Consider the following 24866-nt stretch of genomic DNA (forward strand, 5'->3'; position numbering starts at 1 on the left):
ACCAGGGGTTGTGGGGGAGGGGAGAATCAGGGAGTTATTGCTTAATGAATGTAGAGTTTCTGCTTGAGATGATGAAAAAGTTCTGAAAAAGGGTGGTGGTGATGGTTGCACAACACTGTGGATGTACTTAATGCCACTGAGTTGTACACGTAAAAATGTTGAAACTGGTAACGTTTTATGGCGTGCATATTTTACCGTAATATTAAAAAATCGAAGACGTGGGTGCCCGGGTGGCTCAGATGGTTAAGCGTCTGCCTTCGGCTCAGGTCATGATCCCAGGGTCCTGGGATCAAGTCCCGCATCGGGCTCCCTGTTCCTTGGGAGCCTGCTTCTCCCTCAGCCTCTCTCTCTCTCTCTGTCTCTCATGAATAAATAAATAAAATCTTTAAAAAAAAAATCGAGGACGTGATTAATGCCACAGAGAAGTCAAATAAGATAAGCCCTATGAATTAGTCTCTGCATTTTATGACACCAGGGTCATCGGAGACATTTCCAGAGCCCTTGTCAGAGAGCAGAGGTCAAAAGTCAGATTGCAGTGGGTTGAAGGACGATTGGGAAGTTGCCTATACCAGAGACTGGCCAACTACGGCCAAATCTGGCCTGTTTCCTGTTTCTGTAAATAAAGTTTTTTGGAATGCAGCCCCACCCGTTAGTGTATATTTTGTCTCCGATTGCTTGTGTGTGACAACAACAGGGTTGAATAGTTGCCACAGAAACCATATGGTTTGCAAGGCCAAAAATACTTTCTGGCCCTTTTCAGAAAGTTTCCCAAACGCTGGACCAGACAAGAACCCCTGGTCTTTCGGGAAGTTGGCTTTCTTAGACGATGCCTGCATTTCTGGGGATGTTGTTGAGCAGATGACAGTGCCCCTCCAGCCAGCTAGCAGGGCAGACCCAAGGCTAACCAGTAATAATAATAATGAACAAGAAGGAGGTAGAAGAGGAGGAGGAGGAAGAGAAGAAACTCCGTCCTCTCGCTGGAGATATTATCTCCAACTTGCTGTCTCTTCTAGCCTTGGAAGAAGGGATTCTAAGGGATTCTAAGCCCCTTCACCTAGCCCCTCCCCAAAAAAACAACCCACTAGTAAATTGTCATGTGACTGGTGATAAAAAACATTTTGAGATGGTTACAAACTACAGTTGGTTTAAAGTTTCCTCATTAAGGCAAGAAAAATGCCCACAACCTGAGACTTTTCAAGGACTGATTAACTTCCTTTCTGGGACAGAGTGTCGTTATTAATTTCAGATCAGAAGGAAAGCTGATGTCTTCGGCACTTACTGTGTGTCAGGAACCATGCCACGTTTTGTGCCTTGGTGACCTCACTGATGGTCATCAAAACCATCAGATGGCCCTTCCCCATTTCACAGGTGGGCAGCCGGGGCTCACTGGAGTTAAATACTCTCCCACAGACCCGCAGGGAATTAGTGGCAGACCTGGGCTTTGAACCATCTCCCTGGTTCCGGGGCCCAGGCTGTTCCACTGCATCATGCAGGCATCCCCTCCTTGGCCTCGGAATGCTTTCTTGAGCCCATCCTAAGCAAAATCTAATACTTGATGGGTTCTCCACCTATTTTAGACAATCGGTCATGCTATTTCATAATAAGGTGGCCACTTAGGGTGCATCTCAAGTAGACTGTAGGCTTTTGCAGGACCCACTTCCCGGCCCACTCCCGTGTTCCCTATGTCCCTAAGCCCCACGTTGATGGTCAACTGATTCTACCCAGAGGTATTTCTTGAAAACCATCCTGCTTTTCAGTGCACTGTGCTAGCGCCATCTAGCACTTGGGCTTCACTTACTCCCACTTATCATTTATTTTTACATCATCTGCAAGAATTCCTCAAGCTCTTGCTTAGGCACAGTGACCCAGGGAGGCAGCAAGAGGGGGGATAGAGCGGCTTCTTCGGTCCCCATCCATGCATGCCACATGATCAGTGCATAAACACACAGCACCCTGGTGATTTCTTTCCCCTTCAAGGCTGCCCTTGATAACGCAGTCTTTGACTGCCCAGAGTTCTACAGCCTTCAAGTCAGAACTGAAAGGGAACCCAGAGGTCATCTGCCCGGCCCTTGACCATAGCAGCAAGAAAACCAACTGAAGCCCAGAATGGATTGGCAGCGTCCCCGGGCAGATAGCTTGTCAGCGGCAGATCCTGGCCTAGGAAGGCCCCAGGTCTCCCAGCTCTGAGCCTGGAGCTCATCCTGCTGCAGTTCACTGCCTCCTGATGAAGCAGGGGTCTTCCCCCTGCATGCGGAGCGCTTACCTTGGAGCCCTTTTCATGAATGAGACCAGATGCAGAACTCCACATTGATTTCTGTCCCTCCCCTTTCTGCTTTCTGTTCAAGGCAGCCCCCCAGCTCCCAGCTGGCTCCTGTCCCCTCCCCCAGCCGGGAGAAGTTATTACATGAAGAGATCAGCTTACCAGTTTTCTTCAGAGCAGAGGCTGAGCTCGGAGCTCCGGGTAGTACCGTGAGGGAGAGCAGAGGGAACCAGCGCGGTGCCTAGCGGAACTCCAGGGCTGGAATCCCGAGACACAAGTGCATCTGCTAGCTGTTAGCACTTGGCAGACGGAGTTCTCCTCTAGGGTAGTTCTAACTTTGGGTAATAATGTTTGTCAGCTACCTGATATTAACATTGCTCCACGTTCAAACAGCAGTGTTAGCAAGACCTGGGGGAGAGGTAAGCCAAATAAAATATCTTGTCAGAAGTTGTATTTTTGTCAGCACTATATTTCCTTTTCTATCTACCAAGAGGGATCAGGGAACGGGTTTTTTTATGGTGTGCAAAGAGTAATGCTTTATATTGCGTTTTCAGGCTTGCTTTGCCTTTTCTTACAGAAAGACTTCTTTTCTTGAAGAATCCCGTCATTTCTAAAAGCTCATTCTGAGGTTGTCTGTACAGTTGCCACACTGGGGAGTTGGCATGGCCTCGGTGACAGATGCCTGGAGCGTGCACATTTCTCCTTCTGCTGTTGCAGAAAAATAAATGTGCACGTCAGATTCCGATAGGGACTGTTACCTTTTGAGAATTTTTCTCCAGTGTTGCAGAGAGGATACGCATGCTAGAGGAAATGCTTTTCTTTACTGCTTTTGCATCACATTTTCCTCCCTTTTGCTTTGATGTACTTGGAAAAATCTGTGTTTAACTTTGGATCATAGGTTTGCAACGGGATAGTGATACATGACAGGGCTAGAATATGCCCAGAGCTACTAAGGCAGGGAGGCATGTTTAAGGCCCTCGGGGGTGATTTATTCTTAGGGGTTTAGCTCATATGTTTGCTGGATACATTTCTGAACATCACAGATGCTCCGGGAGCCAGTTCCTGATGCAGGCAAAGAGACTGGAAGGGGGGACCATGTGGTCTGGAGAGGAAGCACTTAAGGTGTATCCACCCTCACCTGCAAGTAAGGCTGCAACAAATTTTCCTCATCCGCTCCTTTTACTCTTTATTCTGATGAAAGATCTCAAAGACTGAGGCCCGAGTAATGAATGGAAGAACAGTCTCTTTCTGGAATCCATCTTCCTCTTGAAAAGCCAAGTGAAAAGACTATCTCCTAAAAAGGCCAGGGACCACATCACAGCTTTGCCTTTTGTTAGCATTGTCAGGACGGAGCCGGCTCTGAAAGCTTCATGTAATGACTTTCCCTTCTCCGCGAGTGGAAGCAAGAGCACGCTCCCAAAGCCCGGCTGCAGGGCTAGCCGTGGGTTCAAAATAGACATATGGCTCTGAGGTGTGCAGCAACGGGTCATTTGCTTCAGGCTTTGAGCCTATTAGTTACCCGTGTCCTCTGCTCTGCAGATATTCTCTGGGCCTGGGGTGGAGGCGTGGGGGTGGAGGGGAGGTTGTCCGAGGGCTTGAATGGGAGGTGGAGGAACTGAATGGGTTTGTGATGCTGGAAAGCTGAAAGCAGACCATTGCCCTCTAGTTGTAGCCAGGGTTTGCAACTTCCCTGTTGATTTTTTACTGTGTAGAGTAAATGACAAATGGGCCAGCCTAACTCAGCCTGGAGCACTTAAGCATGTGAAAGGAGAGCTCATATGGAAAATATTTCTATCACCGCTGCCTGCGCATATGGTATAGGGAGACCCCCGTGCAGAGCAAATCACAGCGCTCCAGCAGCCCCTCAGTGGCGGGCCAATTACTCTTATTAACAGCAAGGCTAAGGGCAGGCTTCAGTTACCTGCGCACAGCTGGCTCCCGGGGAAGGCCACTCTGGAATGTGTGTGCCTCAAGCCTTGTGTCACATGCAGAGCGGCGGGCGGCCCTGTTTCTCTTTACAATCGGCGAAGCAGATGAAAAACGAAAGGGGATTACACTGGCTCACCCAAATCTTGATGCTGTTCGGCCAGCCCTCAGCACTCGGGAGAGAAAGATACAACTTCTGTCTTTCGAGTTCAAGTGTGAGTGCTTAGTAGCCAGCAAACCCAGTGAGAGGTGACGAGATGCCTGCTCTCCTGCTCCTTTGTTCTGCCCTGCCACGCTAAATACAGACCCTCGGGTGCCTGGTCCTCTTCTCTGGTTCCCGGCTTCGGAGCGCGCGTGTGCACGTGCGCGCACCCGTGCGCCCGTCACTTGCGGAGCCTTGGCTGCATAACTACTGGGCCGCTAGGAAATCGTACAATTAGGATTCCTTTCCCCTTGCTGGAAATGAAATGATGAGGAAGGACCATGAGTATGCCAGTAGCTCCCCTCCCTCCTTGAAAAGAATGCCGTTTATATAGAGCTTTGAAGAATGTGGCATTTATTTATAAGAGTCTCTTTTTTTTTATAGCCCTGTTACTTACAAGACTCACCCATAAACATGTGGCGTCGTCCCCGAGTCACCAAGGTTTTCTTTTTCGCTGCCAGCCGGTGTTCTTGCAGGTTTTAATTATCTTCCCTTTGGATGTTCATAAAAACACACGAGGAAAAGGAAAAAAGGGGAAGAGAGGGTTGTGCACCTAGTATTGCTTATAGCTGCCTGTGGCTCAGCGTGGGGCTGGAAGCCAGGCGGCGAGCTCTGGGGAGAAGCTGAGAGTCCGTTTTCTAGGGTGTGAAGTCCTTGCAGATAAGCAGGGGCTAGCAGGTGGTGGGAGGAGGGGTTGTTATTCCAAGCAAGCCTTATTTGGCGTCCTGTTGCTGGCACTGTTGGCCCCGGTAACGGTGAACCACGGACAAACAACCTGGTATGGTGTGGGTGCATGGGTTTGAGAACAAACACAGGGAAGGACTGTTCCTTCCTTGATTTTCCAGTTGCAGGAGCATTAGGTTCTCATGACCTCGTAAGAACATTAAGGTCACCAGAAAGCCTTTGGCTTTGTCAAAATTAGGAGAGAAGCAGTGTTCACTTGGAGAGATTGTGTGCATCCCCCGAAGAATGTAAAGGACTGTAAAGTCAGGCTGGACTTCTGGTGCGTTCGCCAGAGTGCAAAACATGCCGGGATCCAGTTTGTTTGCTGGACGCCACAGGATGGTATGTGGGAGTGGAAGGGTGTGTTTTCTTCCCTGAATTTGGACCTAACCTCCTCAGAAAAGGTCAATGAGATACTGTTATGTGTGAGGAGGCAGAGGGAGAGGAAATCCAAACAGTTCTAGAAGTGGGTCAAAAAGACGTTTATGTTAATTTTGATGAAACAATTTGGCAAAACCTATCAACATTCAAAATTAAAATTAAATCAATGTAAAGGGTACAGATTGTGGTCACAATCTTGTGACTGTACTAAAAAAAGCACTGAACTGTACCTTTTTAAAGAACAGATTTTATGGTATGTGAGTTATATCTCAATTTTTGTTGCGCCAAGCACCGGGGGGTGTAGGGAAGTGTGGACTTGCTGTATCATACACCTGAAACTAATATTGCACTGTTAACCGACTGGAATTTATATAAAAACTTTTTTAAAAGATTAATTTTTTGACATTAAAGATAAATAAGAAATAGCTCTTTGACCCAACTTCTCCATTTCTAATGCTTTATCATATAAATCTACTCCAAATGTGCAAAACGCTCTTTGAACCATTTTTCAGAATTAGGTTGTTGCAAAAACCTCAAAGAGGCAGAGGAGCAGTGAAATCTGCCTAACGACATGAAGAGAAATGCCACAAACTGCACACACTAGGCAGGTGTTCAAAAAGAATGATGTGGTTCTGGTCGTACTGGTAGGAAATGACCACCAGGATATGTTGTGAGGTGAAAAGAGCACGTTGCAGAACAACATGTATAAAATACTCCTCTTCGCGTAAAATGGATGAACATATTTGTTCATCCCCTCTCTGGAAGGATACACAGGAAAGGGGAGGCGATGGGGTGGCGGGAGTGGAGGGCAGCTGAGAGACTCCTATTGCACCATACACCTGTGTACCTTTCGAACTGTATACAGTAAGCCTGTCTTAGCTGGTAAAATAATAATAATAATAATATAATAAAATGCACGATCTAATAAAAAATCGCTTAGTAGTGCATATCATCTGGCATGTTACCCCTCTGGTTTTGTTTTTACCAGGAGGGATAGTAGTAGTAGCTACTTTAAGAGGTGGTTGGAAGGATCAAATGTGATAGTGTGTGTAGAGCTCTTAGCTCGGTGTGTTAGTGTAGTAAACAGCGCTTACTGGCGATCACCATGGTTACTATTGCACATGCTGCCAGGGTGTACCAGCTAGACGCTCAGGAAAGGAAGGTGAAAAAGAGAAGGTCTTTTGTCTTTGATGAGCTTCCCCTCGAATAAGGGCACAGAGTGCAAACAGTTAATGATCACGCAATATGAAATCCTCTGTAACTGCAAGAGCGGAGACAGAAGGGCAAAGGAGCAGTGAAATCTGCCTAACGAAGTGAAGAGAAATGCCACAAACAGTGTCATATTTGAACTGAGACTCGAAGGGTTGTGTATCCGGGCTCTTCAAGACAATCGCCAGGTTCAGTGATGCACAGTGATTCAGTAATTCGGCGCATAGTTGCCCTCACAGCTGTGATTTATTATAGCGAAAGGCTACAGAGCAAGGTGCTTGGGTGAAGTCTGGGGGCAGCCAGGCGCGACATTCCAGGGGTCCTCTCCGAATGGAGTCATGCAGGGCACACTTGATTCCCCTAGCGATGAGTTGTGGCAACACGTGTGAAATGTTGTCAACCAGGATGTTGTTAGAGACTCAGCCCCTACGGTTTTTGTGGGAGGCTGTCCACATAGGCACCCTCTGCCTGCCATGTCCCAACAGTACAGATTTCCAGAAGGCAAGCAGGGTGTTCAGCATAAACATATTGTTAGTACAGTGTGGGCACAGGGAGCCACTTTCACCAGTCCTGGGAATGGTGGGAACCCTCCCCAAATCCATTCCCAGACACCAGTCAGTGGCTAACCTTGTTAGGCAGGTCTTTTTAAAGGCAAGCACTCAGGTCTGATGTGTTAACTCTCTTCTTCACAGATGGGTAGGCATTTTAAGTGGGAAAAGAGGGAGGGAGGACATTCCAGGCAGAGGGAAAACATCTACAGAGCCCCAGAAATTAGAAAGAACATGACATGTTCTGGAAACAATGCTTGGTTCAGATTACAGAAGCATATGTTGTGAGGGGATGTGGCAGGAGAAGGCTTGTCCCTGGATCCCTAGGGTTGGAGTTTTTCTCTGTGCTTTTGAAAGTTCCAGAAATTACATATCTAAAGTCTTAAGATTAATTTTATCTTTTATGACATGCCATTTAGATTACTATTGTGCGACATTTTCATGGTCATACGTTATTGAAATTGTTTAAGGATTAAAATAAATTAAATAATCATTGTAGAGTTGCTTTGTAAGTAGTGGTAGCCTTAAGCTAGCCATGATTTTAGTCTATTTAGTTTTTTTTGTACTAATAGATTTTAGTCTATTTAGTTTATTTGTGGCAAATAGAAATGAAGGATCCATGCAATGCCCTTAGTGACTGATTCTTTGTGCACAATTCTCAGTGGCTCGACCTTTTTTTTGCTTTCTGATGTCCAAAATGAACTACCAGCTATGTGGAGCTAACTCAATAATGCAAGAACGGAGTTTGAGCCTTGGGTCTACCCTGTCTGGCTGTATGACTTCCAACATTTTGAATTGTTTTTCTTCTAAATTAGGAAAGCTATGGTTGTTATAGAAACAAATTCAAGAAATGCAAAGAATAAAAAGTTAAAGGTTCCTCTTTACCCTCACTCCCTTCCCAATCCTTCCTCCCTCCCCAGATGAAACCATCCTTAACAACTTGGCATTTGTTCTTCTGGAACCATATCTACACATTTCTAAGCACAAGGGTGTGTGCATATGTGCATGTGTGTCTATGAGTGTATGTGCGTATATGGCTACATACATGTGTGTATATGACCATATGCGCATGTGCATATATGCCTACACACACGTGTGTGTATATGACTACATACAGATGTGCGTGTATGACTACATGTGCATGTGAGTATATGCCTACATGTATCTGCCTCTGTGTGTATAGGCCTATAACTTGCAAATAATGACAGTTCTGCTGCTCTTTTCTGATACCTGGTACTTCCTGTTTCTACTTCTTGTCTTCTTGCAATTGCTAGGACTTCCAGTATCCAGTGTTAAATCAGAGCAATGAAAGTGAACATTCTCATCTTCCAGATGTAAATGGGAAAGTTTCTACTCTGTCATCACTAAGTGTGATGCCTGCCAGATGTTTTAGGTAGATCAAATTTATCCAGTGACAATTCCCTAAGTTTTTATCATCAGTGTTGTTCAATTTGAGCAAACGTTGTCTGCCTTCACAAAGTGCTAATGTGGTATTCTCCTTTAATCTACTTAAAAAGTGAATTATACTGACTGATGAATCATTGAACATTATATAAAAAACCAGCGTTTTTACCTTGAGTAATTGAATTTAAAAAATAAATTTAAAAAAGTGAATTATATTAGTACATTTCTTAATGTTGGACTCTCTTTGCATTCTTGGAACTATCTTAGTCATGGTGATTTATTCATTAAATTCACTATTAGATTTGATTTGTGAATATTTTATTTTGAATTTGGGGTTTTTTAAATGCGTACTATTGCTCATGGCTCTTCTTTATTGTGCGAGACAAGGGTTTTGCTAGTTTTGTAAAATAAATTCAAAAGTTTCTCATCTTTTAGTGTGCTTTGAAACAGTTTAAATAACAGAGGAATTAGCCTTTTCTTGAAGGTCTCTTGAACTCTGTCATATAGTCAGCCCTTTTATGAAGAGGTGGTTTTTGAGTACTTGTTTTGCTTTCTCTTCTATTTCTAAAAAAAGTGTAATATTTAATATATATAGGAAAATATATATACTATATAAGCAAGTTATGAAACAAAATAATAAAACAAACACCTGTGGACTTACCACCCAACTAAAGACATAAAATATGCCCAGTACTCTATGCTAGCGCCCAGGTTTGTCCTCCTCTCTTCTCTCTCAGGTAGAAGATGGTTGTCATTTCCCTGCCTTTTTTAAAAAATAATTTTATCATATATATATATATATATATATATATTTATATATTTCTCTAAGAATATATTATTTTGTTTTGAGTTATATAAACATGGTATCTTGTTTTCCTTTATTCAACTTGATTTTTTATTCAACACAAGGATGCATATAGCATTCATTCATTTTTACTGCTACACAGCATTCTGTGTGATAAACTATCTTTTCTCCTGTTGATAGATATTTGAGTTCTTTCTAGGTTGGCTTGTTTTCTGTTATAAACAATGCTGCTGTGAGTCATTTGGAGCATGTCTATTCCCACGTATATGAAAGATTCAACCTAGGAGTTGAATTAGTGGGTCATAGAGTATGTGTTTGTTTAATTCCCCAACATAATGTTAAATTGATTTCTAAAGTGGCTATCAGGTTTCACTTCCACTAGCCCTGTTTAAGTGTTCTCAATTATCTTATCTCCTTGTCAATATTTGGCATCATCAGACAGATTAATTTTTGTCGGTATAACATGTTATTAGTGTTGTTAGTTGACTTTTCTTTAATTAACAACGATTGCTATAGTGTGATATTTACATGTGTACAAACTATCCATGTTCCTTCTCCCCGAGATACCTGTTCATGTCTATTTCCTGGTTTTAGATGTGGTTCTTCACTTTGTCACTGCTGACTTGTAGTTCTTTGTATATTTTGAATATGAATCCTTTGTTTGTTATTCCATGTAATTTTTTCCAGTTTGTGCCTTGAATTTAAAATTTTATAGTATCTATTGATAAACAGAAGTCCTCAGTTTTCGTGTGTTTGAATTTAAGTTACTTTATGTTAACACTTTGAATGTCTTACTTAAGAAATTATCCATCCCAAGCTTATAGAGATACTATATGTTCATTTATAAAATTATTGAAGTTTTGCCTTTCACATTTATGTCTCTGATACACTTAGAATTGGGGTTTTTTGTATGAAGAATATGTGAATAATATGAATAATGGACCTAACTTCATTTCTTCCGCATACTGGTAATCAATTGTTGCAGGACCATTTATTGAAATCTCTGTACTTACTCTTTGGGAGAGTTGTTAGCTGTTAGCTGTTTTTAGACATTTGCTCTTCTTTGTGAAATTTAAACTTACCAATTTCCCTTGAAAAAATCCTTTAGGAATTTTTATCAGAATTGTATAGAATCTATAAATCAATATGAGAGCACTAACATTCCAATATTGAGCCATTCTATCCATGAATATACTATAAGCTTTACATTTATTTAGGTTTTCTTTGAAGTTTTTCAGTGAAATTGTACAATTTTCTACATAAAGGTCTTGCGTGTCTTTAATTTTAGGTGTATTCCTAGCTATCTTGTTATCATCTGCTATTGTAAATTATGTTTGTTTTTTATTAAATTTTATTTTATTTTATTTAAATTCAATTAATTAACATACTGTATTATTAGTTTCAGAGGTAAAGTTCAGTGATTCACGAGTTGTATTTAACACCCAGTGTTCATTACATCACATGCCCTCCTTTGTGTCCATCACCCAGTTACCCCATCCCTTCCACCCAGCTCTCTTCCAGCAACCCTCAGTTTGTTTCTTATAGTTAAGGGTCTCTTATGGTTTGCCTCCCTCTCTGTTTTTGTCTTATTTTATTTTTCCTTCCCTTCCCCTATGATTCTCTGTTTTGTTTCTTAAATTCCACATAGGAGTGAAATCATATGGTATTTGTCTTTCTCTGACTGACTTATTTCACTTAACATAGTACCCTCTAATTCCATCCACAACATTGCAGATAGCAAGATTTCATTTTTTGATGGCTGAGTAATATTCCATGTATATATATATACCACATCTTCTTTATCCATTCATCTCTCAATGGACATCTAAGCTCTTTCCATAGTTTGGCTATTGTGGACATTGCTGCTGTAAACATTGGGGAGCAGGTGCCCTTCGGATCACTACACTTGTCTCTTTTGGGTAAATACCCAGTAGTGCAATTGCTGGATGGTAGGGTAGCTCTATTTTTAACTTTTTGAGGAACCTCCAATCTGTTTTCCAGAGTTTGTTTATATTTTTAAATTAATTTTTTGCTTTGCTAATGCTTAGAAACACAAATGATCTTATGTCCAAAAGATTTGCTAAACTCACATTAATTTAAATCAATTATCTATAGGAACGTTTATGATTTCTAAGTACATAATTATATATCGACTGTGAATAATGACCCTTTTGAGTTTTTCCTTTTTCCAATTCTTATATCTTTAAAAGAAAACCAAACAATTCTTATTACTCTGGTGAGGACCTTCGGAGGCAGTGTTATTTTGTTCCTTATTTAAAGGGAATGCTTCTACCACTTTGCCATTAAAAATGAAGCTAGCTTAAATTGATTTTAAATTTTTTTAAAAAAAGATGCTTTCTACCAAAAAAAAATGAAGTTAGCTGGAAAAAAATGAAGTTAGCTGCAAGTGTTTGGTGATAAACTTTATCACATTGGTAAACCGTTTTCTATTTATGGTCTGCTAAGCGATTTATTTCTTAATCATGAATAGTTATTGAATTTTATATAATGCATTATCTCTGTCTGTTGAGAGGAACATACTGTTTTCCTTCTATACTCTGTCAGTGTGATAAATTTCAGAGATAGATTATATAATGTTAAACCATCCTTGCATTCCAGAGATAGATCCAACTTGGTTTTGATATATTTCTGTTTTTATTAAATAGATTAATATTAAATCTCTGATTATCTTTCCACTGTCTGTAGCACCACCTCGAGGTGTGTCTAGAGCTGCTACAGACATCCTTTGTTCTCTCCCCATTCCATTTTATTGACCATTCTCACCAGCAGTCTGTCAGTTTTATTAGTCTTTATGAAAAGCCAACTTTTGGCTTTGTCAATCCTCTGCACTGAAGCTCTCGGCTTTCTATCCCATTCAGTTCTGCTCTTCTTTTTCCTTCTACTTTCTTTGGATGGATTCATCTGGTCTTCTTTTTTTTTTTTTCTTTAACTTTATCAGCTTTGTAAATTTATGTATATAGCCCATTGATTTTCAGCCTTTAATCTGTTCAAATATGAACATTAAAGATGGTAACTTTTTCTTAAAATACCACTTCTGTCGCATCCCTTAAGTTTTGATATATAGTATTATTATTATTATTATTATTTGGCTTTAAGTAGTTTAAAAAATTGTCATTATGATATTTTCTCTGACCCATGCTTTTTTTAATTATATTTTCAGAAGTATGGCCCAAGTTCATTTCTAACTTGATTGTACTGCAGTCAGAAAATGTGGTATCTGTGAGGTTGACTTTTTGAAATTTATTGGAAACTTACATTATGGCCTAGTATATGGACAGTCTTTGTCAACATTCCAAGTGAGCTTGAGAAAAATGTTCATTCCTAATAACTGGGTATAGGGACTTTTTATATAGCTATTGAATCAAGACCATGGATTGAGTTGTCTGAGTCTTATATCTTTGCCTGACATTTGCCTGCTTCATCTATCGGTATTTGAGACAGACATGTTGAATCTCCCACCGGCTGCTCTCTTGGCCTCTGGGGGAGATGGGGCATGACTCACCTCACTGTTCTTTAGGTAGTCCTGTCCTCAACATTAATGACCACTCCAACCTGACGGCAACTCCTGCTCATTGTACCTGTGGTTTCGGAGTTTAGAATTTTTCCATCTCTGCAATAGTCTATTTTGGTGATTTCTTCTGCAGTGGTTTCTTGCCAACATAAACTTTCTAATGCCCACAAATTCCTCAAAAAATTTATCTGCTGATTGTATGCTTTCTTGTTTTATAGTTGTTGTAACATGTGGATCTTTTCTGCCTTTTGAATGGCATTTTGGAAAAGAGAAAAACAAATGTCTCTGCTCTGGCTGCTGTCTTTACCCTTTGTAAGACATATTTTTATCCTTTCTTCTTTCCTTCCTTTTCCTTTTCTCCTAAGATAAGGCAGATAACCTTTCTAGACTTCTATTTCCTCATCTATAAAATGGGGATGATAATAATAATAATATTCATCTCGATGGCATATGAGGAATATTAATAAGATAACATCAACAAAATGCTTTGCAGAACTGTTAAGATCTGTACAAATGCAAAGGATAACTTTAGCAACTTTCTTTAACTTTCCTTTCCTTTTGTGTGGCTAATGTTATTAAGCAGCTCGGCTACATTAGAGAAAAGTGATTAATTGTGCTTGGCAGGTCATGAAAGGCTGAAACAAAATTTTATTTGACACTTTTTGAGAAAATTTGCTTGCAAGAAATTATTGGGTACTTTAATAGAAAGTCACAAAATAAATGGAAAAATCTATTTAGTCTCAAAACGAATGCTCTAGTGGGTGTTTTCTTTTCCTCCTGCACTGTGTTGTTGGCATGCATACTCAATTAGGCACTTGTCCTTTAAAAATATTTTTTTACTTAAAAAAATCCATATTTCCTGATTCAGCATATTCATAAATTTATTTACTTTAGCTTAGAAAGTTAATATGAACTGACAGAAAGAATGCTAAAATTCAACCCAGCCATATTTAAGGGACAGAATGAGGCATTGATGTAAAAGACCAAGTACTTTGTATTAGAATGCACTAAAATCTGCCCATCTACCATTTTTTAGATTTCTACTTTGCACCAAAGCAAAATACACAACTCTCAAATAAATTGAAACTGTATATTGAGTGCTATTTTGTGTATAAGGTTTGTGCTAAGCGCTGTGGTGTGAAGAGATGAGACCCGCCACCCTGCATCCTCTAAAGGTAGACACCAACAAGTAGGTTAGTTAAAGCTAAGATATAAATTACTCTAATAAACACATCACACCTTATTGTGAGGATCAGGAACAGCCATATGAAGAAAATAACATTCAAGATGGGATTGAAAAATGTTTAGGACTTCCATGGACAGATAGTGGAGGAAGCCATCTCAAGTCTCAGACACAGTATGAGTAAAAAAAGGTTTTCAGTTGGGAAAGATAAGGGCATACTTAGACCATGGCAAATGATTTTGTTTTTCTTTTGGCTAGAACATCAAGTATGTGCGGTGAAGATAATGCAGCTCAGGGATATATTGTACACAAGACAATTTTAGCCGTAGAAAAAGGCTTGAGGTTTTCTTTGTCGCCAAATATACCAATTTTTGTAAATGTTCCATGGAAGCTTGTAAAGATATACTTACATTTTTATTATAGATGTATATAATATGCATGCATTCTTCCATGTAATTGTATCATTCCTTCCTTCAGTGTGGGTATGTTCTTGTATTTCTTAGGCTCTATTAGAAGTCACTAAAGCTAAATGATTTCTTAAATATGTTCCAACTTTAAAAATTCTCTGAATCTAAGAGTGACCACTAAACTACAAATGCATATCACAAACCCCTGAACAGGGTTGATGTCTTTAGCAGAATACGAGAAGACCCATGCATGGGCTTGGAGACACATAGGCCTGAGCTTGAATCTCTGGTCCTGCTTGTACTCACTTGGGCAGGCTGACTTCCCTAAGCATCATTTTTTCATCTTTTTAAAAAAATATTTTACTTATTTATTTGACAGAGAGAGAGGGAGAGAACAAGCAGTGGGGGGGGGAGGCGCAGAGGGAAAGGGAGAAGCAGACTCCCCGCTGAGCAGGGAGCCTGATGTGGGGCTCGATCCCAGGACCCTGGGATCATGACCTGAGCCGAAGGCAGACACTTAAGTGACTGAGCCACCCAGGTGCCCTCATTTTTTCATCTTCAAAATGTTGAGGAATATGGCAACATTATAGAGTTTTAGTAAAGATCGAGGAGGTAATTTTCGGAAAGTTCTTGGTGTATAGCAGATGCTCAATGCATGGTAGCTGTCCTTGTCGTAAAAACATCTGATCTCTCAAGCCTAGTGGAGCAGGGTTTTTCAGTCAGGCCAGAGGAATGGTGTGAGGCCACGAGGAGGTATTTGTCACACTCAAGCAGAACATAAAGGGATAAAACGAGAGGGCGCGAAAATGGAGTTGGGGGAGAGTGCGTGAGAACAAAGAGAAGCAGGTGGTCCTACAGAGGGGAGGTGACAGTCAAGGATCCAAAATGTGGCCCCAGATTCTTTAACCAAATCTTAAGGAGTCAAGGGCCTGAGGGGGAGAGAAAGGAGAAGAAAAGATCTAGGGTGCTTGACAATGGGAAGACAGGGATGGGCAGTTGCAAAAGGAGAGGAGCAAACACAGAATACCTTAACGTTGGAACAAGTTGGCCACACCTTCCCAGCTGGTGAAGGAGGGGGCCAGGAGGTCACTGTGGTTTTCTCAGCAGAAGGGTGGATCTGGGGCTCGAATGAAAAACAATGTGTCTTCCCGAGAGCCAAAAAGTGGTGTTAAATACCAAATTCCAGTCTCTTGAATCACTATTTGGGAAGGAACCTTAGAGATAATGTAGTCCAACCCACTAATTTCACATAGAGGGAAAATGAATCTTTTAGAGGTTATGTGGCTTGCTCAAGACCACACAGTTGCTCAGCCCAGAGGTGGAGGGCAAATGGTCTAGAAGCAACAGAAGCATGCTGGGCCTTGTTGTTGCATCTGGGAGCTTGGGCGAGTGAAGCCTTGGGGGTAACTTGAAAGACAGTGGTTGTGGCTTTCTGTCTTTATGGCAGCAACAGTTAAACCAGATACGTTGAATGTGTTCAAAGCTATTTGTAAGAGACCTCGGCTGTATACAGTTTGTTCCCCAAGTATGCTGACCCCGAGTGATGGTTAGATTTGTACATCAACCATATGAGTCTGTTGGAAGGTGGTGGGGACAATAGAGGAAGACGGGGAACCCCAGGCCTCCACTGCATTCATCAACACTTCATTCATTCAGAACCTACTGTGTGCCGGGCACTGTTCTAAGGGGTTCGCGTGTATCAGTGAGTGAGCCAATCAGATGAAGATCTTGACCTCACACTCTAGCATTCTTGCCCCCGGAAATGGAGCAGAAAAACAGGGCCTAGATGTGGGGTTGCGTCGGTTTCATCACACCTCCCCCTTGCTGCCCATTTCAATCCCACCTCTTCCAGGACACCCTTGCACACCATCTCTGGTCCTGGAACCCCGTCTGCTTTGGCACATTCTATAACATCAAGCCTTGGACCTGGTTTGATCTCGTTTGTTCTCGTACAAGTTTCTGCCATGAACATCTGGTCTCCCAGTGTGCCTGTAAGCACTCCGAGGGGGGGAAACCATTCCTACATCCAGTTTTGTCCTGTGGAGCTCAGCACTGAACACCAGCTATGTGTGTTTGGCACACATTTATTGAGGCTTCGTGTCAGACTGGAGCAGAAAACCTGCATCAAGACTGAGGAGGACACCCTTCAGAGACGAGAGGTGCAGCAGAGTCTTGCCGGGGGACCCACTAGTGAAACCACTCCAGGAATCTTCCCTGTGAGGCTCAGGCAGGTGGTGAAGACCCAGTGAGGACCCTGGAGGCAGCTTCTTTGGAACCATGTCCTCTAAATGCTCTGGAAAACCCGTTCAAAGGGAATCAAAATCTCAAATGCCACTGAAAACATCTAAGAACTCTGAGTAAGCACTTGGGATTGTTGGATGAAGGGAGCCCTCTAATCATGAAGCATGTTGATGATTAACAGAATTCTAAGCCAAGGCTTAAAGCCGGATACACACCATAATGGTTAAGCCAAATAACGCTTAATTATTTTGCCTTTTATACCTGAGAAAGAAAGCACACTGAAGTAGAAAGACACACACACACAAAAGTCCACATATTTTTATTGGGTTAAAATAAGTACTTACATGGCCTCTGATTTTCATGTTTCATAGTATAGCTGTCAGTAACCTCAATAGAGACGGCTTTGTCCAGCCGCAAAGAAGGATATATCCTTCCTATCCAGCCACGGGCTCCTTCTTCCCAGTCATTGCTCCTGTCTCCTGTAAATGGATCCATTTGGAGGGTAAACGCTTCATCCCATGTGCCAAATGTGTATCGGAGCCCTGTACCTTTCCCCAGAGGTGTAGCTTGACTTGTACATTCAAGCAGCCCTGACTTGTTAGTGATGGGGCCGGCGGGCAGCCCTCTCCGTCACTTGTGTTGGTTAACGTGCCAGTCAGCCGATTCTAAAGTGAGTTTTCTTTATTTTACTTTTCTATATAGATGGAAAATGGGGATTTGCAGCATCACAAAGTTGATTAGAACGGAAACTTCTGTGTCTCAACTTACAGAACGGGATTAATGTACTTTCAACAATTCTATGACATTTCTGCCCATTTTCCCCTCTCTTTGGGAATTTGTAGAGGTGAGATGCCCTGCTGTCCCTAGGGCTTTGTATCCGAAACTGAAGACGCAAAGATTGGTCCCCTTTCAGGAGCCCACGGGGTAGGGGTGGGGGGCAAAGGTGCACAGAGAGAGAGGACCTTAAATGTGGTGTGAACACTTCTATAGTGTAATGTGTGTGGATCAAGCACCATAGGAACCCAGATGAAGACATGGCTAATTATGCTGAAGAGAGTCAGGGAATGCTTCACAGAGGAGAGGACATTTAGGTTGGGGCATACAGAATAACGAAGAATTTATCAGTTGAGGAAGATGAGGGGAGGGGTGCTGAACATTCCAGGCAGAGGGAACAGTATGTGCAAAGACAGGAAATCTGTACAAGTTATCTAAAGCTCTTGGGGCTCAGATGTGTTTTATAATGTGGTCATTTGTTTTGATATTAGAAGGATAATATGATACACATATTGTATATTACATAACACGCCCAGTAGGGTTCTCATCAAATACATACATGTATCCAGAGCAAAAAGTTTGAATATTCATACTAAGTGGGATTAAAGACTATTATTAATAGTATCACATCATTTAAGTCATGTTTTGTTACCAAATAAATTTGAATATCGAACTTACCAAAAAAAAAAAAAGGCTTAGGTTTTTTTTGTTTTGTTTAAGATTTTATTTATTTATTTGAGAGAGAGAGAGAGAGAGCACAAGCAGGGCAAGCGGCAGACATGGGGAGAAGTAGGTTCCTTGGCGAACAGGGAGCCCGACCTGGGGCTCCATCCCAGGACCCCGGGATCATGACCTGCCTGTGGAAGGCAGACGCTTAGCTGACTGAGCGACCCAGGTGCCCCAAAGCCTTAGGTTTTTAAGCCTTTCGGATTTTAGAGTGTTGAATCAAAGGGTTGTGGCTATAATTCCAGGAAATTCCTAGTGCTAATTCTCACTGGGCTGAGCCAGGTCATGTGCTCGTTCCTGAGCCAATCACTGTAGCCAAGCGGATACAGATGTGATTGGCCAGACCAGCTCCTGGGCTCCCACCCACCCCTGGAACTGAGTGATTTGTTTCAGCCTGCCTGAATCACACAGTGATATCAGATTGGTTGTTTCTAGAAAAAGGAGGACTCAGCAGGTAAAAATCACAGATGTCCATTATATGTGCATGGCAAGATGTGCCCACATTATATGGCCTAGGTCACACAGTCCTAATCGCAGAACCAGGATTTGGACCCCCTTCTGATTCCAGAGCCCATGTTAGACTAGGCTGCTTGCCAGCGAATAAAGTTTAGCCCGGTGCAACCCACTGCTCAATTATATGATGCAGACAATTAGAGCCTAGCAAAGTATATAATATGGCGCTAATTACGTGGAGTACAGAGAGCCCGTTAGTTGAAATGACTTAGAGAGGTAAGAGATGTTAATAGGCCAGAGCTTCAGGGCAGCAGCAGACGCTGAGCTGAGCCTTGAAGGGTGCGTTGGAAGTGACGGGAGAGACCTTATGTCTCTGCCTTCAGCTCCAGGGACTCTCTTGTAACTTTAACTGCCAACCAACATTGAATTTGAGGACAGAATAGGCAGATTTTCCTGAGCCCTAAATGAACCTCTGAGACCACAGGACATAAATCACGGGGAATGGTAACAAGAGGAAAACCATCGCCCTATAATTTATTGACAGGGGAAGAAAAGCAAAGGACTCATTAAGGTTTAGGCACTCTAAGCCGGCCTCTGAGGTGCTTAGGACCCAAGCATGACGATGACAGACGGAAGTAACTCCGTGGCCACATAAAGAACTCCATCCTCTTTTTTCCCAGGGGGTTCCTAGAATTAAAACAGACCAAAGACGTGAGCAGGCTCCTCAAGTGCATCTGGCCCCGTGCCCCGTGCTGTTAGTTATGGGAAATCTGAGGTCCAGGGAGAGGAATAACTTGATAAGACCACAGCCAGTACTTACTGGTCACAAGCAAAGCATTTCATTTAGTTTTGTGTTAGAATTTTTTTGCTGAAATTCAATAGCACAGTCAAGGATCCTTAAGGCACTGTTATTCCGTAACAGTGCCTGGTTTGAATGTTGTGTGTGTTTCCTCTTTATGGGATTTAATCAAATAAAAATGCAAACGAGTTTTGAAATAGCTACGAGTAAAAATACCTACTTTTTAAACGTTGAGAGGCCTGGGACGCCTGGGTGGCTCAGTTGTTAAGCGTCTGCCTTCGGCTCAGGTCATGATCCCAGGGTCCTGGGATCGAGCCCCGCATTGGGCTCCCTGCTCAGTGGGAAGTTTGCTTCTCCCTCTCCCACTCCCCCTGCTTGTGTTCCCTCTCTCGCTGTCAGATAAATAAATAAAATCTTAAAAAAAAATTTTTTTTTTAAATGTTGAGAGGCTTGTCATCAGAGATGTCCACAGATTTCCTTAACTCTGGATCGGTCAACAGATTGCGACATCAGTATTTACTGAGCATCTACTTTGTGCTCAGGTGTTCGGCATTCTCATTTAATCCCCAGCAAAATCCTCTGTGAATAGGGATCATTATCCCATTTTTGGATGAGAAAGCTGGGCTAGACGGGTTAGTAACATGCGGAACATAACTTGCTGAAGGCTACAATGGGGATTTCTCTTTGTTCCCCGGGACACTGAGTTTCTATAATACAGACCTGATCTCTCAGACCATTTTGCCCCATAATTCCTTCTTATCCTGCAGCCAAAGTTTGTGGGTTCTAATTGACTCGCTTTGCCTCCAGAAGGCCCCACTGTTTCCTCTCTTGGTTTATAAATTGTCCTCTTCCCTCGAGGGCCCCCCCCCCTTTGTCCTCGCTTCCTCCATCACCACGCCCTTCCTGCCTCCTCGGTCATCAGGCGAAGACGCATGAGAACTGTCCCACAACTGACTGTTTTCTCCTCCAGGGACCCTCCTATTTTCCAAGCCTGAGGGCTTCTACAGAACAGAGTGGGCATCTCTGAAAAAGTCTTTATCAGGGAGCACTGTGATTTTTTTTTCTCCCTAAAAACGTAAACTTAGGTAGGTGTGGCATATTTTATGTCAAGGAATCTTAGAACCAGAGGGGACCAATGGGCCACCCCTCTCGTGTGAGAGATTAGAAATCTGTGGGCAGATAGAGTTATTGGCTCAGTCTCGCACAGCAATGCTGGAAGTGGGTTCTATCACATGGACCTCCCCGGGAGCAGTAAGTGGGTGGCCATTGACACTGATTGTGCAAGACTGCCCTTGGCTGTATTGGAGGTCCTTGTAAGAGGCAACACATGACAATCATCATTAAGTTGACTGCATTTCACTAGATCCCACTGTGTCCCTGCCTTGGTTTGGGTCCCCCAGACCCAGACCCTGAGCCAAACACCCGAGTGCAAGTGGTCCATTTGACAGATGGTCTGAGGAACCCCAGGAGGGGAGAGGGGAGGTGGGACAGGGAGGGGAGGCACCCAGTCCAGGTGTGTTATCGAACCAGTGATAACACACTGATATCGATACAATGACCTCTGCAAGTCAGCGTAGCACATAACTCAGAATTAGCCAACAGAGGAACGAGGAAGCTGGTGCACTTGCCCTCCTTGGCATCATCAGCTGAGGGCCCCACCAGCAGCCCTACCTCTCCAGTTCTTCCAGCTCCTTCTGGCAAGAACAAAGCATCCAGGAAGTCACAGGTGTTCCCAGCACACCACCTTTGGAGCAGCAAACTGAGTGTGGAAAGGAGGCAGACGGGCACAGGCAGACTCTGCAGCAGTCCCCAAGAAGACTCTCCATCAGCAGTCAGAAAGCAAGAAAGCCGGGACACATGGTGCGTGCGTGCGTGCGTGCCTGCGTGCGTGTGTGCGTGCGTGCATGTGTGCGTGAGTCGGACTTACAGTGATTTTGATGCTTCATCTTGCTTGCTTCTCAGTCTTGGCAGTTTGGAAGGTCAGAACCAGTTTATAGCCTCCCTCTAGCTATTGGACAAGACCTTCCAGGAATGCAATCTTTGTACCAACCTTACGCTTTTATTTCTCTTCTCTTACCTAGTCTGCTTCTGCCTCAGCTTTTTGGTATATTTATTCTTACCCTATTTGCATATACCTTTAAAAGTCCCCCCTTGAATTTCTGTGCTGGTATAAGGTGGGTACAAATAAATACAAAAACAGGTTACCCAGTTAAAAAAAGACAAACCTAGGACTGGTCATAAGCACCTGCCAGGCTGCTTTACCTACATAAGAGTTTTTTTGTCCGAGCTTCTTGGTCTCCACACGAAGGTCCCGACTACGTGGGAAACCACAGAATTCTTGTTCCTGCGTCAGGTTTGTCATGAGTCACCAGAGAACTGGAAACAAACGAAACCACAGGTGTTCTTCAAAGTGGCCCCAGAAAGAGGATGTTGATGTTCATCCTCCTCACGATGCTATAAAATTAGAGATTCCTGCATCACGTGGGTGATGTGACAAGAGGTCCCCAAAGGCCAAATTGGAGCCCATGATTCAAAGTTTTGCTGAGTCAGGATGTGGGACCCTGTTCCTACCATGGAAAATAGTATGAATAAAATAAAATAAATGAAGGCAGGTATAGCAGAAGCAGCCTCCAGAACTTTTAATAGGTGTAACTCTACCTCTTTTTTTTAGACTGATATTTAAAATAGTTCTTCCTATGCCTGATTTTTGTTGATTCATGTTTTCACTGCTTGTCTGTACAATGTATGACAAATTTTCTTCAATGAGCATTTATTTTAACTGAGGAGAAGATAAAAAAGCGTTTCCTTTCATCGGAATATTCTTTAATCATGACATTTCCCCCCCCAAATGTCTTGTTTTCTAAAAATAGATGTTTTACTGGAAGCATCCAAGGTAAAATGTGGTCTGCCACTCAGAAATCTAAGATTTTGGTTGTTTTCTTTGCTGGTCAGAAGCCCTGAAGAAATGAAGATTCTGTCTGATATTCATGGTTGTGAGTGAGACCCATACTAAGTATTTCTTTGCCATTTGGTTTCCTGTTTCAAGGAAAATGTTAAGCCAGATGTCACAGTAAAAAGGAGGAAGGGAGGGAGGAAGGGAAGGAAGGAAGGAAGGAAGGAAGGAAGGAAGGAAGGAAGGAAGGAAGGAAGGAAGGAGGGAAGGAAGGAAGGAAGGGAGGAAGGAAGGAAGGAGGGAAGGAAGGAAGGGAGGAAGGAAGGGAGGAAGGAAGGGAGGAAGGAAGGGAGGAAGGAAGGAAGGAAGGAGGGAAGGAAGGAAGGAAGGAGGGAAGGAAGGGAGGAAGGAATCCTAGGCTCTCTTGTTTGTTACAGTATTCAACAACGTTAACTGCACATCTCTAGAAAGTTATTTATTTATGACTCCTTCATTCTAAAAAGAATTTAAAATAACCTTAAAAAGTTTAGTGAATGTAATGTACAAGATAACAAGTAAGGGAAGAAAATGGAACAATGGGAAAGCATGGGATGAGAAAAGTAGGAGGAATAAGGCTGGCGTCTAAAATCCATGTCATCAAGTCCTCCTGAGTCTGGGTTAGAAATTTTACTTTGAGCTTCACAGCAGCCAAAGCAAAGAAGGAAACACAATCAAATATATGACTCATAGGTTAAAAAAAAAAAAAAAACCAGCTAATTCATTTGGGACGGGGTACTGAGTGAAGTATTTGGATAGTATATATACAAAGAGGAGAAAAGATATTAACCCTTGAACTCAGAAGGTCAGTGCCTCTCTTCATGCAGACAGACAATAATGCCCACGCAAAATGGGTGAAGGGGACTACGTACAAACTTCCAGGTATAAAATAAATAAGTCACGGGGATGAAAAATACAGTGTAGGAGATATAGTCAATAATATTGCAGTAACTTTTTATAGTGACAGATGGTGACTACACTTATGGTGAGCATTTTGTAATTTTATACTTTTCATAATTTCCAAGTTTGTGATTGTTGAATCACTATGTTGTACGCCTGAAACTAATATAATATTATGTGTCAACTATAATTCAACTAAACAAGAAAGAGAGAGAGAGAGAAAAGAAAGAAAGAGAAGAAAGAGAAGAAAGAAAAATTCAGTGACAATTTTACCAAACGGTGCCCTGCCTTGAATAAAACAAGAGCATTTGGTAACTTTAATAACATAAAAAATAAGTTATTTTTTCTAGGTACAATACACATTCTCTTAAGTACACCACAATGGTTTTGCACTGTAATATTCTGTATAATAGCTACTTTATGGGTAATATTAATTCTCTGAATATGACTTAACACACAAGTGATTTGTTTCAACGTTCCTGGTAATGGTGGTTTTTATGTCCGAGAGAATGAAGGCTATTGCTATTTTTATTGAGAGTAACAGCAGCTAACATCAGTGGAGTACTCCCATGCCCAGCACGACCCTCACCAGTGTAACCACTGCACACACACCCCCATGCGTGAGACACAGCTGCTTATATTCGTAAAACTAGAATTGATGGTTTACAAAAGGCCTTCCCATGTGTCTTCTTACTCAGCTAGTCACAATAACTCTGTGAGATATTGGTCAGAAAGACATTATTTTTCCATGAGGAAAGTAGGGTCAATTAGCTAGTAATGGGCGGGCCTGGACTATAAATTCAGATTTTTCAGATGTACCTTCTCCATGACTTCATGATCTAGGGGACAAAGCCATGGCAATGGGAATATGGATATTGGCCTCTGGGATGTCAGGCTGAATTCACGTGAGGTATTTACACGCCGGCCCACCACTGACTGGCTGTGTGGTGTTGGGCAAGTCTCTTTTCCCTCGGAGCTTCAGGGTTGTCCACTGGAAAATCAGGAGGCTGATGACTTCTCTGGGAAGATTCATTCCAGCTGTGACAGCCTGTTCATCGCTGGGTTTCTGTGGCTCCAGGCGGTTTCCCAGACTACACTCCAGAGTGTTCCTAGTCATTTTCGCATTAGCAGTTGCTCTGTGGTAGCTTGGCTGCACCTCTGTGGGTCATTTATCCTTCCCTGTTGTCTCGCCTGCTTGGGGCCAGGCCTTGTGGGCTGCGTCCTCAGGCTGAGAAAAGACAGAACTCCCTTTGAGCCCACGGTGTCCTATAGGATGTTTCCACAGTATTAGTAGCATTCTGTTGTTACTGATTGATACTTCATCTTCAGTGGATTTTCTGAGGAAGATTCAAAGTGTAGAAAGTGCCTCAAGTTTGATCCGGACCTGGTGAAGAACTCACTCCCCCCCCCCGCCACCCTTCCCTCTTAAGCCTCTTCTGAGCCCAAAGATCCCATGTACACATC

The 24866-nt window shown here is 42.5% G+C and overlaps 1 protein-coding gene and 1 long non-coding RNA gene across 2 annotated transcripts in view; one reads left to right on the forward strand and one right to left on the reverse strand.

Moving 5' to 3' along the window:
* LOC141370033 (uncharacterized) overlaps nucleotides 1-5015 on the reverse strand; it is a 36835-nt gene extending 31820 nt beyond the window's left edge. Inside the window, exons 1-3 of the long non-coding RNA XR_012373715.1 lie at nucleotides 4795-5015; nucleotides 4182-4642; nucleotides 2423-2668 (exon numbers count right to left, since the gene is read on the reverse strand). This is a non-coding gene — a long non-coding RNA (uncharacterized lncRNA). The remainder of the gene's footprint in view (nucleotides 1-2422; nucleotides 2669-4181; nucleotides 4643-4794) is intronic.
* THSD4 (thrombospondin type 1 domain containing 4) overlaps nucleotides 1-24866 on the forward strand; it is a 572226-nt gene that overhangs the window by 378768 nt on the left and 168592 nt on the right. The gene's annotated exons all lie outside the window — the stretch shown is intronic.

The sequence above is a fragment of the Callorhinus ursinus genome, unplaced genomic scaffold (genome assembly GCF_003265705.2).
Source record: "Callorhinus ursinus isolate GAN/ISIS: 27379988/994484 unplaced genomic scaffold, GSC_fseal_2.0 scaffold25, whole genome shotgun sequence".
NCBI classification, from domain to species: Eukaryota; Metazoa; Chordata; class Mammalia; order Carnivora; family Otariidae; genus Callorhinus; species Callorhinus ursinus.